General features: G+C 41.8%; 1 protein-coding gene across 1 annotated transcript in view; it reads right to left on the minus strand.

The window, feature by feature from the left end:
• Positions 1-18,772, minus strand: part of MACC1 (MET transcriptional regulator MACC1) — a 67,264-nt gene that overhangs the window by 48,067 nt on the left and 425 nt on the right. The window lies entirely within an intron of this gene.

Raw genomic sequence — 18,772 nt, forward strand, 5'->3', positions numbered from 1 at the left:
TTTCAGGTGGTAAGGTTTTCCTGTGTGTGGGTTTGTAAATCTGTCCATACCTCTTGTGCATGCTACCGTCAATTTTTTTATTCTTAAAATATGAATGTCCTTAAAAACAGATGCCAATGTCTTCTTAAAATCTTCTGTATATCTTTGTACTCAGACCACAGAGTACCTACAGCTTTTATTTTCCAGTTAGCCACTCTGGCCTTGAAAGAAAACTTTTTTTTGTTTCCAAGATCAATTTTACAAGCAGATTAAGAGAAATGTGATAGGGCACCAGGTATTGCCATTTTGTACATTGCTCATATTGAATTTTTATTTGTGAACGAATATCCATTTTCAGAGGAAGTCTGCTTTTGGAAAAGGTACATCGATATTTTGATGCTGTGGAAAGGCAGTGAAGAAAGGTTACACAAATGTCGTGCCTGCTTGAACTCATTGGATCTCAACCTTAAATTCACTACGCATTATGATAATAAACAGATATCTTTTCTGGATATACTCATTATCAAAGAAACATATGGTTTCAATAATACAATCTTTAGAAAACCAACAGACAAAAATCAAATTCTACATTTCAAGAGTTTCCACAACAGAAATATGAAAGAGAATCTTCCACTTTCACAGTTTTTTAAGATTGTGAGGGCTTTGTACAACCTTTAATGAGTTTGAGAGACAAACTACCACTATGATTAGAAGTGGCGAGGAAAGAGGATATCCTTCACATTGTACTGATGAAGGTTTGAACAAGGCAAGGACAGAGGACCGGGAGATTCTGCTATGTCCAAGGACTGATAAGACAACACCAGATATTGATTGCAACCTGAAGTTTTCATCAATGTCCAAGGATATACAGAAGATTTTAAGAAGACATTGGCATCTGTTAGAAGGACATTCATATTTTAAGAATAAATAATTGATGGTTGCATACACAAGAGGTAGAAATATTAAGGAGATCATAGCACCGTCTGCCCTGCCTGTCACAAGAGTGCAACATGTTATCTGTTTTGGTCATTGTCCCTGTGGTTCCTGTTTGGTTTGCACACTTTCTTTGACCATGGACAATTTTACATACCCACAGACAGGAAAAAAAACTTACCACCTGAAATATAACTCAGACTGCAAAATTGAGAGGGTTGTTTGTTTATATAATTGTCTGTCCTTGGTCTCTCATTTATGTTGGGAAAACCATAAGGAAAATGAACAAAGAAGTAATGTGCAAATGGAAAATCTCAGTGCTCCCCTCGTACAGCACTGATTGGAATTTTCACATGTTTTTGCAAATTTGAGATTCTTTGTGTTCAAGGTCATCAGTAAACCCTAGCTGGGGTGGAGGGGGGGGGGGGCACATAGATTCAACTATTGTTAAAACAGGAGGGTTATAAATAAAAGTATATTTATCCTATTCTTGAGAGCCCTTTGTGCTTTTTTCTTTGCCAATAGAGAAGGCAATCTACAAACTGCCAGGTCAGGCTGCAAGCTCATTTTGAAATGGAAACTCCCTGGTAGAGAAAAGCAGGTACTTCATACTTCAAAATTCACTGGTCCCAAAGGGAAAGGAGATGGAAATTTTCAAATGCTGTTTTTACATAGCTAGAAAGACTGGGTGAATGAATGCTGGAGGGGGGAGGGGGATGAGGAGAGGCTGCTGGGGACTCAGGCCATGGTGATATGTTGAAAACAAAAAGAGGAAATTGCCTTTTTGCTTCACCCATAAATGGAGTGCTCTCACACAGCTGACAGCATGCTTTGGAAAGGGAGACAACTGGCTTCTGCCAATGATTTGCAGAAGCACCTTAAGGGCTGATTAACTAAAGTTATTTTACCCACACGCACAGAATAAGAAAAGAGTCTTAGTAAATCAGTTTCTAAAAAAACTACTGCTGATCTAGGAGTAGATTTCCATTCCCCCCCCCCCCCGCCCCCCCCCCCCCCCCCCCCCCCCCCACCAACTTCACTTGGGACAGTGTTGCAGGGGTGGGGATGGAGAAGCAAGAGGGATCTCAGCTGCTGGATCTTAAGTTTTGAGGCTGGCTCCCAGATTTCATGAAAAATTTGTTGAGGCCTGCTCTTCAACAATCTCTTAGTACAGATCCTTTTGAAAAAAAAACATAAAATTTTGGTACTCAGCTTTACACCAGAATGGGTATAATATACCATTATTGGTACTTTGTGAATCCTATCAACGAGTCATTTCTAAATCTTTCGCATATTTCCTCTTTTTTTCCTAGTCATTTGATTTTTAACTAGCTGCACATACAGGGCTAGATTCAGTATATATTACCCATATAATAGCTCAGGGCTATTATATAAAGAGCGCTCATTCCTGAATGTCCTTTATAGAATAACATGTAGCACCAGTTCCCATTTCTAAAATAAAGCACCAGAACTTACACCTGTTAAAAACCAGGTGTAAATCCCGGCGTGTGCGAGTTGCAGCACATCCCCCGCCCCCCCCCCCCCCCCCCAATTCTATAACACTGTGCGTAACTTTTGGGAACATCCATGTCCCTCCCATAGCCATGCCCCCTTCTGGGCTGCGCACAAGAGAATTTAGGCACGGTGCTTTAAAGAATTGCGCATAGGCAGTTGTGCATGCGCAAATCTTAATTTGTGCCAATTAATGTAATTAATTGTTAGCACCAAATTATTGCTATTAAGTTGCACATGCATTTCAGGATCACACCCAAATTTTGGCCCATAAATTTGGAGAACCTTTATAGAATCGGGGGATAACAACGTATCAAAGTCCTATATCGGGGCTTCCCAACCCAGTCCTTTGTAGTCCACATTCAGTTGGGTTTCAGGATACCTATACTGAAAATGTATAAGATAAACCTGTATTATGCTGGGCCTCCAGTGTGCACAGATATATCTCATGCATATTCCTTGTGGATATCCTGAAAACACAACTGGGTGTGGGGTCCCCAGATCAGGGATGGGAAGTCCTAGATTAGATAAAGCCCATGCAAATAAGACATATGTAGTAACAGTATAATACCTTCAAATATTTAACGTTATTAAAATGTTTTAACAGGAAGCAGAAGAGGGTTCAGAAATACACAAAAAAGAACATTGGCGGTTTTTGCAGTGAACCACTGTGGTTCAAGACGCGGTTCATTCTGTCTGCTATCCTGTTGGATTTATTTCCAGCATCTGAGCTGACATTTGTATCTAGTGCACTGCGGAAATTTTAATTGCTCTGTATAAGACTGTTTGCATGTTTTATTGAGGAACATTAACTTTTGATTGTGTGGTTTTCAAGAGTTCATACCCTAATTGACCCCTGATACAGGTGTACATACACTGAAATATGGCCCATGTCAGGTCTATTCATTAAAGGACTCTTGATTGTGCTACTTGAAGGCCCATTTGTGCTTCTTTTTTTGCTGTTTATAAAATGTTTTAAGCAAGTACATATGACAAATTAGCATTTTCCTACAAAGATGAAGTTGACTGTTGGCCAGTTAAATGTACCTATAAACTGATTGGCCATCACTAGGGAAATTCAGTATGGTTCTCAGCTAAGTGCATCATATTTTCTTTACACCCTGAATAATTCAAGGAATTTATGCCCAAACTTGAGTATAAAAATAGTATTTGGCATATATTTTCAGCTTAAAATTGAGGGTTGGCTCGCCTTTTCTGTATCCTCCTCCATGTTTAGCATCTCGCCTTCCCTACTCCAGCCCCCATGTCCAACATCTCCCCTTCCCTTCCGTATACAGCACAGCAGACAATTCTACTTACTTGTACAGTGTACTATGAGGCTTGGCTATGCATGGCAGGATGACATGTTTCAGCATGTCTGCGACCACAGGCTTCAGTGTGAGAACCGGAGACAGTGCAGCAACACTGCTGAAAGTACCAGTGAGCAGAGGGTCTGCCACACTGACATCCAGGAGGGGGAGGAGGATGTGGAGATGAATCTTCAAATTTTAACCTCAACTTATGCATGGATCAATATAGTTTTGTTTTGTGGGTTTTTGGTTTGTTTGTTTTTTGCTTGCAATCCCATATCAACATGAGAATAAAACGATTTGGAGCTGAAACTTTAGCTAAGTTACAAAACATTTTCTTTACAGAGAAAGTTACTCGTATTGCATGGGGTATCTTCAGAATGGTCAGTAACCCATCAACAAATGAATTTAGTGTGGATTGTTTGAAGAGGTAAATATATTCTTTGAAGGACAATATGAAAAATGAATTAAGGGCTTTAGTTTCCCTACAACATTCTTGGGGTCTACTTGCTTAAAAACTAGGTATATTGTCTGCCTCCTTTAGTCAGATATTAACATGAAAACACTGCTAAACTGTCTGATCGGAGTGGGGGGGGGGGGGGGGGAGGAGAGGAAGGGAAAGGTAAACTACAGGTTATTAACTAACACTAGATCTCAAAAGAACCCCAAGCCAGGTCACAGGAAAAACTGACATTTCAAAAGGTAAATATCTTTGAAACTGTAGTCAAAAAAACAATACTAACTCTTGAAGGCAGCTGCCAATTTGGAAAAAAACACATAGGCAAGGGTTACTCCTATGAGTTCCGCACAGGCGACTGATAAATAAATTGAGTGCCCTCGGTGTGTGACCTAGAGTAATTGGATGAGTAAAAAACTGGTTGAATGGTAGGAGACAGAGGGTGGTGGTAAATGGAGCTTGCTCTGAAGAAAAAGATGTCATCAGTGGAGAACTGCAGGGATCGGTCCTAGGGCCGGCTCTTTTTAACGTCTTTGTGAGCAATATTGCAGAAGGGCTGTCTGATAAGGTTTGTTTCTTTGCGGATGATACTAAACTCTGTAACAGGGTGGACACCCTGGAGGATGTGAATGACATGAGGAAAGACCTAGCAAAGCTAAAGGAATGGACCTAAATTTGGCAACCAAGGTTTAATCCCCAAAAATGCAGGGTCATGCACTTGGGTCGCAAAAATCCGAGGGAACGGTACAGTATAGGGGGTGTAGTGCATCAGTGTGCGAAGGAAGAGCGGGACTTGGGGGTGATTGTGTCTGACGACCTTAAAGCTTTCAAACAGGTAGAAAAAGCGACGGCCAAAGCCAGAAGGATGCTTGGGTGCATAAAGAGAGGCATGACCAGCAGGAAAAAGGAAGTGATAGTGCTGTTGTATACGTCTCTGGTGAGGCCTCATTTGGAATACTGCGTGCAGTTCAGGAGACCGCACCTACAGAAAGATATAAACAGGATGGAGTCGGTCCAGAGGGCAGGTACGAAATTAGTAAGCGGTCTTGAATGCAAAAATTACAGGGACAGGCTTAGGTACCTCAACATGTATACGCTGGAAGAGAGGAGGGAGAGAGGAGACATGATAGAAACGTTTAAATATCTCAAGGGCATTTATGTACAGGAAGAGAGCCTTTTTCAAATGAAGGAGAGCTCTGGAATGAGGGGGCATATGACAAAGTTAAGAGGGAATAGGTTTAGGAGTAACCTAATGAAGTATTATTTCACAGAAAGGGTGGTGGAGGCGTGGAATGGCCTCCCGGTGGAGGTGGTGGAGTCGAGGACTGTTCCAGAATTTAAAAAGGCATGGGATAAGCATGTGGGATTGCTTAGGAACAAGAAGAATTAGGGGTTACAGAGGATGGGCAGACTGGATGGGTTATATGGCCTTTATCTGCCGTCATGTTTCTATGTATACAGGAAGATAAACCTATGGTAATCTATATTAGGCGGGCTTAATAATCCCCATCAGCTAAGCTGATCTGCACCACATATTGTGTCCTTCACGCTACAAGATCCACTACTCCATCATCACAGCTACATTTCTTGGGCTGACAGGACCTGGTAAACCCTACCAGCCCTGACCATTCTACCGTGACTGCACTTCCTGGATGGGCTGAGTCTGACAGCCCCACCAGGCCTGCTGCTTTACTTCTTCTAGGGCTCCTAGAGCCTTAATACCCTTGCCAGTCCCACTGCTTATGAGGCCATGTCTCCACTTCTACATAGGTCTCAGCTCACTCCTGTCCCAGCCATCTATATCAATGCTAGATCTGTGTGGAACAAGGCTCTCTTACTCAGGGATTATTATTATTATTATATTATTATTATTATTATTATTATTATTATTTGTAGCATTTGTATCCCACATTTTCCCACCCATTAGCAGGCTCAATGTGGCTTACATTTGCCGTTATGGCGATTGCCATTTCCGGACTTTAGATATGCACATGATTTTGCAATCAAGTGCGTACATACATGGTAGAAGAATGCATTGTCTGCTTGCGTACTTGTTAACACGTGGTTTTGCAATCAAGTGCATATGTATGTGGTAGAAGAATACATTGTGGTCTTGTGTAGGTGTCGGCTTTATGTAGATCTGCTAGAATCTTCAGATCTGGGCTGTTTATCTCAGAAAAGTGGCTCACAGAAGTTGATACTGCCCCACTATCCCACGTCTATCCACCAGGTTATGGTATTCTTCATTCTCCATTACAGGGTAAAAAAAAGGAGACGGACTTGCTCTTATCTTTGAATTTTTTCCACGTGTCTTTAATTAGTTCTGGGGTTTTCCCTGAATTGGAATACACGACATGCAAATTCTGTGATGATTTAAAGGAAAAAAAAAAAAAAAAAAAAAAGAGGCAAATCAAATCCCACTGCTCCTCATTTACCATCCTCCGGGAGCTTGGTCCAAGGCAGAACCACTACTTGTAGAGATTACTTCCTCTGCCATGTCACAATTATCAAGGATCATCTTCCTGGGAGACCAACGTCCACAACTTCAAATCATTCCTGAAGGAACTGCGAACTAACTACATTCTCTGAAAGTGCAACTCATGAAAAAGGACATATGTTAAGACTTCATGACGTCCTATCCTAATAGCTTGATTAGTTCATTCAAATGGAAGCCAGTACCATGGTCTGACCATTTCCAGCTGAATTTCACCATTGATATCTGTATGTTAAGCTCAACCAGACACAAGTCATCCAAATTCATCTCCACCAAAGGTAAAATCAATGAGGCCATTTTCTGGGCAGAGCTAACTACGGTAGTTAGATGTGGTAGTTAGCTCTGGGCAGAGCTAACTACCGCATCTCCTACACATGGTTCGATCAAATCCCACTGGGACACCAAGGTGAAAGCCATACTAGACAAAATTGCTCTATTTACCACTAAAAAGGTCAAGACATCCAGAAATTCACTATGGTTTATCCAGAAATTCACTATGGTTTACAGAGGAAGTATCTACCCTAAAAAAGGAATGTTGACGCATTGAAAAACAATGGAGAACAAACAAAGATACTACTGATAAATTCAAATGGAAGTTAGCCTTCTGATGCTACAAAAAGAAGATAGCGGATTCAAAATGCCTATACTATAGCAGCCTAATAGATCAAGATGATCTTGACAACAAAAAACTTTTCTCCTTAGTTAAAATACTAGCTTCCACTAATAAGGATGAACATTCACAGAAAACATTTCTCATGCCCAAGACCTAGCTGATCATCTTGCCAATAAGATCCTCCAGATTAGGTCCGAACTATCTAAGGCTACTCCAACAGAGGAAAATAGCCCAACCCATAGTTCAGCCTTAATTGCCAGAGATCCTAAAACCCAAGGACTCAAAACTGACCAAACCTGGGAATCTTTTCAACCACTAACAGCTGAGGATGTAAGATCAATACTGTTGAAATGCTCTCGAGCCAACTGCTCCCTGGATCAATGTCCAAACACCTACTCAATAAACTGGTTACTCGATCTCAATGAGCTGTTAAAAACTGGCTCTCTCCCTCCTAATATGGGTAAAATAGTTCTCACTCCACTACTGAAGGGATATGGTCTAGACGTAACATTGCCTGAAAACTACCATCCAGTGGCAAGCATACCCATTTTTAGTAAAGCATTATAAACCTACATTAGTAAACAACTCCATTTAATGTGGAAGCTTAAAAGAGTAAAACCATTCTTCCCAAGGGAGGTATTCCGCAATTTGGTACAATCACTGGTATTAAGCCACTTGGATTATTGTAATTCCATCTACGCCGGATGTAAACCCCAAATCATTAAGAAACTCCAGACAGCTCAAAACACTGCAGCCAGACTCATATTTGGAAAAGTGAAATTTGAAAGCTCAAAACCCCTCAGAGAAAAATTACATTGGCTCCCACTAAAAGATCGAATTACATTCAAAATCTGCACTCTGGTTCATAAAATTATTCATGGAGAGGCCCCGATTTATATGTCAGACCTTATAGAGCTACCAGTAAGGAACACAAAAAGTTCTTCATGCACTTTCTTAAACCTCCATTACCCCAATTGTAGAGGACTCAAATACAAATCGGTGTATGCATCCAGCTTCTCCTACATCTGCACGCAACAATGGAATGCACTACCGAATGCCATAAAAACAACGTACGATTTGATATCTTTCCAGAAGCTACTAAAGACTAACCTGTATAAAGAAACTTACAAAAAGAATCCTTCATAAAAGACTTAACATTAAACTGTACCAGCTCAAGCTAATATTGAACTTTTAATTTGAATACTTTAATCACATTGTTATTACTGAATGTTATACTTTATCCTTGTTATCACATACATATGTATTATTTATCTACTTCTAATTTACTTGATACTCTATTTACCTTAACTGTATTAATACTCTGTACTTCTCATTCCATTAATGACGATCGCCATTGCGGCACAATGTAAGCCACATTGAGCCTGCAAAGAGGTGGGAAAATGTGGGATACAAATGCAGCAAATAAATAAACTCTCTTTTTATCTGGAAAAATTTTCTATTTTACACTGGTCACAATTTGGCTTCAGATCGTCACATAATACAGAAACATTACATCATCAATATCTCTGTCCAATGGTCAAAGCTTTACAGTCAAATCTGAAACCAGAGTATTAGGGGTCTTGCTGGATTCTTCACTCACCTTCTCTTCCTATATTAATCAGCTATGGAAGAAAACACTATTCAAAATGAGACAGCTACGTCTAATCAGACCATTCTTTGACCAAAAAGCCTTTGCACTACTAATCCAAATCTTAGTCCTACCTCACTTGGATTACTGTAATGTTCTATTTCTTGGTATTAAGTCTCAATATCAGAAAAAATGGAAATCATACAGAACACAGCTGCAAGACTAATATACAGACTGAATAGATATACTGGTGTTTCAACTCATCTAAACAAACTGAACTGACTTCCCATAGCATAAAGACTCAGGTTCAAAACTGCTTGTTTAGTTTTTCAAATCTTACAGGGCTTCACCTCTGAACTGCTGACTAAGACCGCTTAGCTATATCTGGTCCAGTCTAATAGACAAACAACAACTAATGCTAGCATCACCATTTCAAAAGACAATTTGAAATCAGACAGCTTTCTATTCCCCGTACTTGGAGCCAAAATATGGAACTCTCTACCTATTCCCATCAGAACAGAAAACAGCTACCTCAACTTTAGGAAGACGGTAAAAACCTCTCAATTCCCAAAGACTGCTTCATAATAATCCATCGTGTGTACTCCAAATATCATCCATTATCCTTTCCTTTAATGTCTTTAGTCTCATGCATTACACCAATGGTTTCTAATGTTTCTCACACCTCACACTAACACCATCTGCTTTTGTCTCACCTAGTATGTAAACCGCACTGAACTCTGGAAAGGGGATATTAGCGGTATACAAGAATTGAATGTAATACAAGAATGGATGCAGGCAGATGAGCAAGAAGAGCTAACAATGATGTGATTGATGTGGTGAATGGGAACAGAAAGCTAAACCTAGAATTCTAAAAGTCAGTAATAGTGAAGGCATCAAGACAATTAAGGTTGCACTGGCATATGTGGAACAACAAGAGGAAGCGATAGCTACTGATGTAATGTTATTGAGACGCTGGAGTGAACTTGCATTGGGGAAGCGAAGTGAAATGGGAAATCATCACAGAATTTTACAAAACTGTTTTATAATTTATGTTTACCAGTACCATTGCTACTAGGAATACAGTACAGTACTCTTTCTGATTCTGTTTTTAACCTGACCATAGGCAATAAGCAATTCCAGCAGGGAAAAGAAAGAATTAAAATACCAAAGTATAATATAGCTTAGTATGCTGCTTATATCGCATTACTTACACACCTAAAAACAGGGACAGTATAGGGTTGTTAGGTGCTTTAAGTGAACTTCCAGGTTCCAAGAGCTTCCTCTGAGGTTTTGATGATTAAATCCAACAATCATCATCACCCCCCAAGAACAATCGTGTAAAGAAGCATAATTAGACATCATGGAGTAAATTAAAAAGTTAGGTGTCAAGCTAGTATTCTATAACAGTAGAGCTGTACACCAAATCCATTATAGAATACTAGCTTAGTCTGCAGTTGCATGCCAAACGTTAGGCTCGACCACTCACACCATATCTATGGTTGGTGTAAACAGTTATGCCTAAATTTAACTATTCTATAAAGTGGACACAAGCATAGCTGGAACACTTGACGTGTCCATGCCCCTCCCATATTAACACCCCCTTTGTATTTTAAGTCTGTTATGCACACAATGGCAAATCTACACTAATAAGTGATTGGTAACACCAAAGATGGCTGTTACAGTGGCACAGTTCTGATGTAAGTCATGGATATGAGACAATGGTAGTATTTGCTTTCCAAGTATTTTATTGATTTTATTGTTGGTGCTGTATGTATTTTGCTCTATGTGTTTGTTTGTTTGTTTGTTTGTTTTTAAACCCCTTTGATTTAAGAGGTCTATAAATGTGTAAAATAAAATATATTTTATTGGTATTTATCACCAATTTATTGACAATTCATTATGTTACACGCATGGAGGAGTGGCCTAGTGGTTAGGGTGGCGGACTTTGGTCCTGGGGAACTGAGGAACTGAGTTCGATTCCCACTTCAGGCACAGGCAGCTCCTTGTGACTCTGGGCAAGTCACTTAACCCTCCATTGCCCCATGTAAGCCGCATTGAGCCTGCCATGAGTGGGAAAGCACGGGGTACAAATGTAACAAAAATAAATAACTGGCTCTATTCTATAATTACGTGCCCAAATACACACCTAACTTTGGGTGCTATTTATAGAATTTGGGGGAATATTTTCAAATGCTAAACTCTATTGTGTCTGTGTATATATTCATATACACATCTCTAGGTAGATATGTATATATACATACACACAGTACATAATGAGAATGATTTCTCATTTCCTGCTCGTGTCTTGCCAGTACAAATCGTCTTTTTTCTAGTTCATCTCGATCTGACTTTTCATTTGCAGTGCTTCAAGGAAGCTTTGCATTGGTGTACATAGAGGGGCATAATCGAACGGAAACGCCTATCTCCATGGGCGTTTATCTCCAAGAACGGGTCCGTGAAGGGGCGGGCCGAACCGTATTTTCGAAAAAATGGACGTTTTTGAGCTGGGCGTTTGGTTTTTTTAGCGATAATGGAAACTAAAAACGCCCAGCTCAAAAACGTCCTAATCCGAGCCATTTGGTCATGGGAGGGGCCAGGATTCGTAGTACACTCGCCCCCCCTGATATGCCAGGACACCAACTGGGCACCCTAGGTCAGTGCGGTGGACTTCAGAAAAAGCTCCCACATGCATAGCTCCCTTACCACGGGTACTGAGCTCCCAACCCCCCTCCCCCAAAACCCACTACCCACAAATGTACAACACTACCATAGCTCTTAGGGGTGAATGGGGCACCTATATGTGGGTACAGTGGGTTTTGGAGGCCTCCCATTTACCAGCACAATTGTTACAGGTAGGGGGAATGGGCCTGGGGCCACCTGGCTGAAGTGCACTGCGGTACCCACTAAAAGTGCTCCAGGGACCTGCATACACGCAGGCCTCTAGGACTTGTTGCTGCTATATAACATTGGCACACCAGTTGACACCTGAAGACTAATCTCTCCGAAAACGTCCTTTATTGGAATAACTGCGTTTACTCACAGTTAACTGCAGATCAGAGGTTGTGCCCCACTGACAACGAGTCTCCCTGGTACTGAGATGAGCAGTAGGTCAGAGCTGGCAGAATGCTGTACAATGCCCTCTTTCAGCCACATTCAAGGGACGAACTAAGTTCTCTACCGTGGCTAACACAGGAAAGGGAACTAAAACTGGCTTACAAAATGGCCACTACTACTACTACTTAACATTTCTAAAGCGCTACTAGGGTTACGCAGCGCTGTACAATTTAACATAGAGGGACGGTCCCTGCTCAAGGAGCTTACAATCTAAGAGACAAGTGAACGGACAGTCCGATAGGGGCGGTCAAATTGGGGCAGTCTGGATTTACTGAACGCATGGACTACAACAGGAAACACAACAGGGCACACTCTGACCCAGTAGGCAGGGGGAAAAGCACCATGGGAGAAGAGCCTACCAACTACCAACATCGTGAGACTAACACAAGCTAATGAAATCACGGAGCCCAATACCCTACACCCACCACAATGCAATGCTGATGTGACCCTGTAGTGCACCCGAGAGCCACATCTGACCCAGGGACAGGCTGTGAGAGGATCGAACACATTCTGCTGTCATGGAGGTGGGTACGGCATTTGAGGCTGGCATACAGGCTGGAAAAAAGTTTTTAAAGTGGGGTTTTTTTTGGTGGGAGGGGGTTAGTGACCACTGGGGGATTCCGGGGAGGTCATCCCCGATTCCCTCCAGTGGTCATCTGGGCAGTTGGAGCACTTTTTTGGGACTTGTTCATGAAAAAAAAGGGTCCAAAAAAAGTGACTCAAAATCGCGGCAAAAACGCCTTTTTTTTTTTTTTTTTTTATTATCAGCTAAAGACGCCCATCTCTCCTCGGCTGATAACCACGCCCCAGTTCCGCCTCCACCATGCCTCCGACATGCCCCCGTCAACTTTATTCGTTTCCGCGACGGAGTGCAGTTGGAAATGCCCAAAATCCTTTCGATTATACCGATTTGGGCGCCTTTGCGAGACAAACGTCTATCTCCCGATTTAGGTCGCACTATAGGCGTTTTTCTCTTTCAAAAATAAGCTGGATAGTCAGCTAAGGGCCCATAAGAATAAAATGAACCTTGCTACAGATAACTCGAACTAAGCTTTAGTAAAAGACCCCGTAAGTATCTTGTTTTTCTATAAGGACTGTTTGCTGCAGAAGACAGTGTACATGAGCCCCCTTTTTGCTAATTAATTACATCAAAATTTCATTAATTTTAATTCCTAAGTCTTTAAAAGACTCCCATTGTAAAATAAATTATCTTCTTATCGAGTATATATCTCCCCCGCCACCACCCATTTTTCTTTTACCCTTTCACCATAACAAAATATATATAGGTATTACTGCAACAATGACAATATTATGCACCCATAATTGATCTTATGGGTTTTCTTTATGCATGTTAAAGGGCGATTTGAAAAGTGTCTATAGCACTGTGGGCAAAAGTATGTACTGAAATTTCTTAAAGGGGACCTTTAAGGAATAAGCTGTGGCAAAAGTGGCCTTAGCATGCTCTTGTGTGGGTTTTTCCCACAGCATTAAAAATAGCCTATTTTCTGTATTAATGGCCATGCACTAATGCTGCTATTAGCACATGGCCATTTTAAAACAGCTTAGCGCATGTGCACTTTCTGCCACCCATTTTATATGGGGTAAGGGCTCATGCACTCTTCCTGAGCTATCCAGTTAGCATAAGAACATATGAATAGCCATACTGGGTCAGACCAATGGTCCATCTAACCCAGTATCTTGTTTCCAACAGTGGCCAAAGCAGAACCCAATTAGTATAAACATTCCATGCTACCAATCCCAGACAAGCAGTTGCTTCACCATGTCTGTTTCAATAGAAAACTATAGACTTTTCCTCCAGGAACTTGTCCAAACTTTTTAAAATTCAGATACGCTAACCGCAGTTACCACATCCTCTAGCAAAGAGTTCCAGATCTTCACTATTCATTCAGTGAAAAAAAATGTCCTCCTATTTGTTTTAAAAGTATTTCCATGTAACTTCCTTGAGTGTCCCCTAGTCTTTGTACTTTTGGAATGAGTAAAAAACCGATTTACTTCTACTCGTTCTACACCACTCAGGATTTTGTAGACCTCAATCATATCTCCTCTCATCAGTCTCTTTTCCAAGTCAAAGAGCCCTAACCTCTTCAGTGTTTCCTCATACAGGAGTTCCATCCCCTTTATCATTTGGTTTACTCTTCTTTGAACCTTTTCTAATTCAGCTATATCTTTTTTTATACACGACAACTAGAACTGAACACAATACTAAAGGTGAGGTCGCAGCATGGAGCAAAACAGAGGCATTATAATATTCTAGGTCTTATTTACCATCCCTTTCCTAATAATTCCTAGCATCCTGTTTGCTTTTTTGCCCACCGCCACACACTGGACAGAAGATTTCAGCGTATTGTCTACAATGACACCTAGATTTTTTTCTTGGGTACATACAGAAGTATTGCCATACTGGTACAGACCAAAGGTCCATCAAGCCCAGCATCCTGTTTCCAACAGTGGCCAATCCAGGTTGACTCCAAAGCAGGCTTATTTTCGAAAGAAAAGGATGCCCATCTTTCAACACAAATCGGGAGATGGGTGTCCTTCTCCCAGGGTCGCCCAAATTGGCATAATCGAAAGCCGATTTTGGGCGTCCTCAACCTCTTTCCGTCGCAGGGACAACCAAAGTTCACGGGGGGCGTGTCAAAAGCATAGCAAAGGCGGGACTGGGGCGTGCTTAACACATGGGCGTCCTCGGCCGATAATGGAAAAAAGAAGGGCGTCCCTGACGAACACTTGGCCGACTTTACTTGGTCCATTTTTTTTTTACAACCATGCCACAAAAATGTGCCCTAAATGATCGGATGACCACCGGACGGAATCGGGGATGATCTCCCCCTCTCTCAGTGGTCACTAACCCCCTCCCACCGTAAAAAAAAATGTTTAATATTTGTTTCAGCCTCAAATATTATACCCAGCTCCATGACAGCAGTATGCAGGTCCCTGGAGCAGTTTTAGTGGGTACTGCAGTGCACTTCAGGCAGGCGGACCCAGGCCCACCCCCCTACCTGTTAAATTTGTGGTGGTACATGTGAGCCCTCCAAAACCCACCACAAACCCACTGTACCCACATGTAGGTGCCCCCCTTCATCCCTAAGGGCTATGGTAGTGGTATACAGTTATGGGGAGTGGGTTTGGGGGGGGGCAAGCACACAAAGTAAGGGAGCTATGCACCTGGGAGCTTTTTCTGAAGTCCACTGCAGTGCCCCCTAGGGTGCCCGGTTGGTGTCCTGGCATGTGGTGTCCTCCCACAAACAAATGGCTCGGATTTGGTTGTTTCTGAGATGGGCGTCCTCTGTTTCCATTATCGCCGAAAATCAGGGACGACCATCTCTAAGGTCGACCTAAATGTTGAAATTTGGGCGTCCCCAACCATACTATCGAAACGAAAGATGGCCACCCGTCTTGTTTCGATAATACGGGTTTCCCCGCCCCTTCGTGGGGACGTCCTGCGAGGATGCCCTCAGGAAAACTTGGGCGCCCCATTCGATTATGCCCCTCAAGGTGGACCATAGCATCAGGTAACTATGATTTGGATTATTTTTGCCAATGTGCATCACTTTGCATTTGTCCATATTAAATTTCATCTGCCATTTGGATGCCCAGTCTTCTAGTTTCCTAAGGTCTTCTTGTAGTTTTTTACAGTCCACATGCATTTTGATAAATTTGATAAATGGAACAAGTGAGTTGATTAAATTTAATCACCTCACTTGTTCCATTTTCCAGTTCATTTATAAATATGTTAAATAGCACCGATCCCAGTACAAATCCCTGCGGCACTCCACTAATCACCCTCCTGCATTGAGAAAAATGGCCGTTTAACCCTACCCTCTGTTTTCTGTCCAATAACCAATTCCTAACACACAGAAGGGCATTGCCTCCTATCCTAAGACTTTTTAATTTTCTCAGGAGTCTCTCATGAAGAACTGTCAAAAACTTGCTGAAAATCCAGATTCTCACCTTTATCCACGTTTATTCACACCTTCTAAGAAATTAAGCAAATTGGAAACACAATACTTCCCTTGACTAAAACCATACTGACTTTGTCCCATCCTATATAATAAAACGCACCTCCAACATTCTGAAGCTGACTGCATGGCTGAGGCATTCCTGCTCTCTGAATCCATCTCCTGAATTGACATCACGTACTTCCGGGTTCATCACAAGCAGAAGTGGCCAACCACACCAGGTGTCTCGGCTTCAGAATGTTGGAGGTGCATTCTATTAAATAGGATTGGTCAGTTCCTTGAAACACAGCCAGAGCTCAGCGTCCTGCACAGTAACGCTCATACACCAAAGAGAGAGAGGGGGGGGGGGGGCCTGACACCAAAGAGAGGGAGGGAGAGGTGGCATCTCTGTCACACATACACTCACTCTCTCACAGTCAATGTCTTTCTCTCTCTCACACACTGTCTCTCACACACTCTGTCTCACACTGTATCACATTCACTCTCTATGTGTCACACAGTCACTCACACACTCTCTTGGTCTCATACACTCAGTCTCACAGAGAGTCTGTGTCTCACACACACTGTATCTGTATGAAACACACTCTCTCTCACACTGTGTCTCACATACACACTTGCACACACTCTCATTCTCACACACACACTCTCTCTCACACACACACTCGCACATTCACACTCTCTCTCTCACACACAGTCACTCTCACATACACTCTCTCAAACATACACACTCCGAGGAAAACCTTGCTAGTGCCCGTTTCATGTGTGTCAGAAACGGGCCTTTTTTACTAGTTAAGCCATGTTTGTCTATGAGTTCCATAATAATAGTTTCCACCATTTTCCCTAGCACTGAAGTCAGGCTTACCGGTCTGTAATTTCCCAGATCACTCCTGGAACCCTTTTTTAAAAATTGCAGTAATGTAGATGTGAAAATTAATTGGCACAGGAACGCCCACTCTCTGCCCTCAGATACATCCCCTCAAAAAAATTTTTTTAAAATATTTTTAGCATGCGGTTAGCACACACACATTTGGCACATACGACAGGAGGCTATTTTAAGCCATATTAGGTGTGCATTAGCACCTAACGTAGCTTAATAAAAAGTTTCTTAAAGTTGTTGGCCTGTCAAGACCTACTATTTTGCTTTGAATGTAGATGCTCTCTGCCACTCCCACGAATGTCTTCCTAGGCAACTGCCTGGTCTGCCCAAAAAGATATACTTTTATTTTTGTAACTCGTAACAATGTGAGACAATTTTGAAACAAATTGTATTCTCTGAAAATAAGTTACACTTACAGAAGTAAATCTAGGGCCTAATCAAACACCCAGGACTGGCATTTCCATTAGTCAAACATGTCTGTCACCAGGCATGTAGAGGTTCTAGGGCCTCAATGCTCAAAACTTAGTGCTGGTGCTGCTTTGCGCAGAATGCTTAGAGGACTCTAGATCAGGAAAGAACATGTGTGCCAAAGATGGCCAAAAACTGTATTTAAATGTAGTCAAATGGATGTACATGAGGCAAATTTACTATGCCCTCCCAATGATCAGAGAACAGTGCACAAGCAAAACAAATAACACCAGCTCGGAGCTGTCATTGGGGGGTATGAAAAGAGAATTTCTTGCGACTGACTCTTTAAAATCTGACAATTATTATTTGTTTTGGACGTAGAAGGAAGCCTGTGCAAAACTCTCAGTGCCAGTACTGAAAAACAAATGTGCGCGAGTCCGAGAAAACCCGAAAGCGAAGCACACATTGATGCCTGTTTTCTGCGCTTAAATATAAGCCTTTCAAATGAAAAAAAAAATTTGAAAAGATATTTAAAAGGCACACAAGAGCACCACCGGTGTGATTTGCTTTCAGGTTTGCCTGGTGCATGCGCACTGCACTTACTGCGAAATTCGTCTGCGAATGCGCCAAGCATATTCCTCCCCCTTGCCTTTGCTTCTACAGCATGCATATAATTTGAATGCCATTAGCTTTGAGCATTGGAAGGTTATGTTTCTGCCCTGTTTCCACGGTATGGGGCTAGTACTTTTCACTTCATCGCCAGAGGTTTGAACATCAGGGCCCAGAGGTGGCAGAAGGCAATCATTTTAAGTTACTCCCCTCTCAAATTTCTTCCCAGAAGCCCTACCTCAGCTTGGTCCCCCACAACTAACACAACAGATGCACTTAACAGCACCGTTTCCTCTTCGGTACAGGGTCAAATCTCCCTATTTGAGCCGCTAGATCTGTTAAACTTGAGCCTCATACTGAGAATGGTTCTGCATGGTAGAGGATGTTACTCTTACCCTTACTGACCCACAGGGACCCAGCAACCAGGAGAAGTGCTGCTTTAGGGGCCTCTAGGGAAGAAAGTGAACTTAAAATATTTGTCCACTTCCTGTTTACTGCCCCCAAAATTAATTAAAAGGATTTGACAGTATTCAAGTACAACATAATAGTATTTACAAAACCTGCTGATATATCCCTCTTCATGACAAGCTGAGCTGGTAAGTAGATAAATTACAAGGAAGATCTGAGGCACAAGATTAGATATTTGCCAAGGATACCTTTTTTCCTTGCTTCAGCCCTACAAATATCTGCTAAATTGAACTGTGCAACTCCTTCTGCAGAATGAGAGTAAATGCAATCATGGGCCCCAACTTTTTTTTTTTTTTTGGGGGGGGGGGGGGGGGGGTAAGCCCAGTGGAAATAACCCCTTCCTGGACATATACAAGGAATTTTCTCAATATTGGGGGTGCTCAAGCAACCACATAGCCAGCTCCTATGAATGCAGTGGTAAATAGCCCGA

Source organism: Microcaecilia unicolor, chromosome 1 (assembly GCF_901765095.1).
Source record: "Microcaecilia unicolor chromosome 1, aMicUni1.1, whole genome shotgun sequence".
NCBI classification, from domain to species: domain Eukaryota; kingdom Metazoa; phylum Chordata; class Amphibia; order Gymnophiona; family Siphonopidae; genus Microcaecilia; species Microcaecilia unicolor.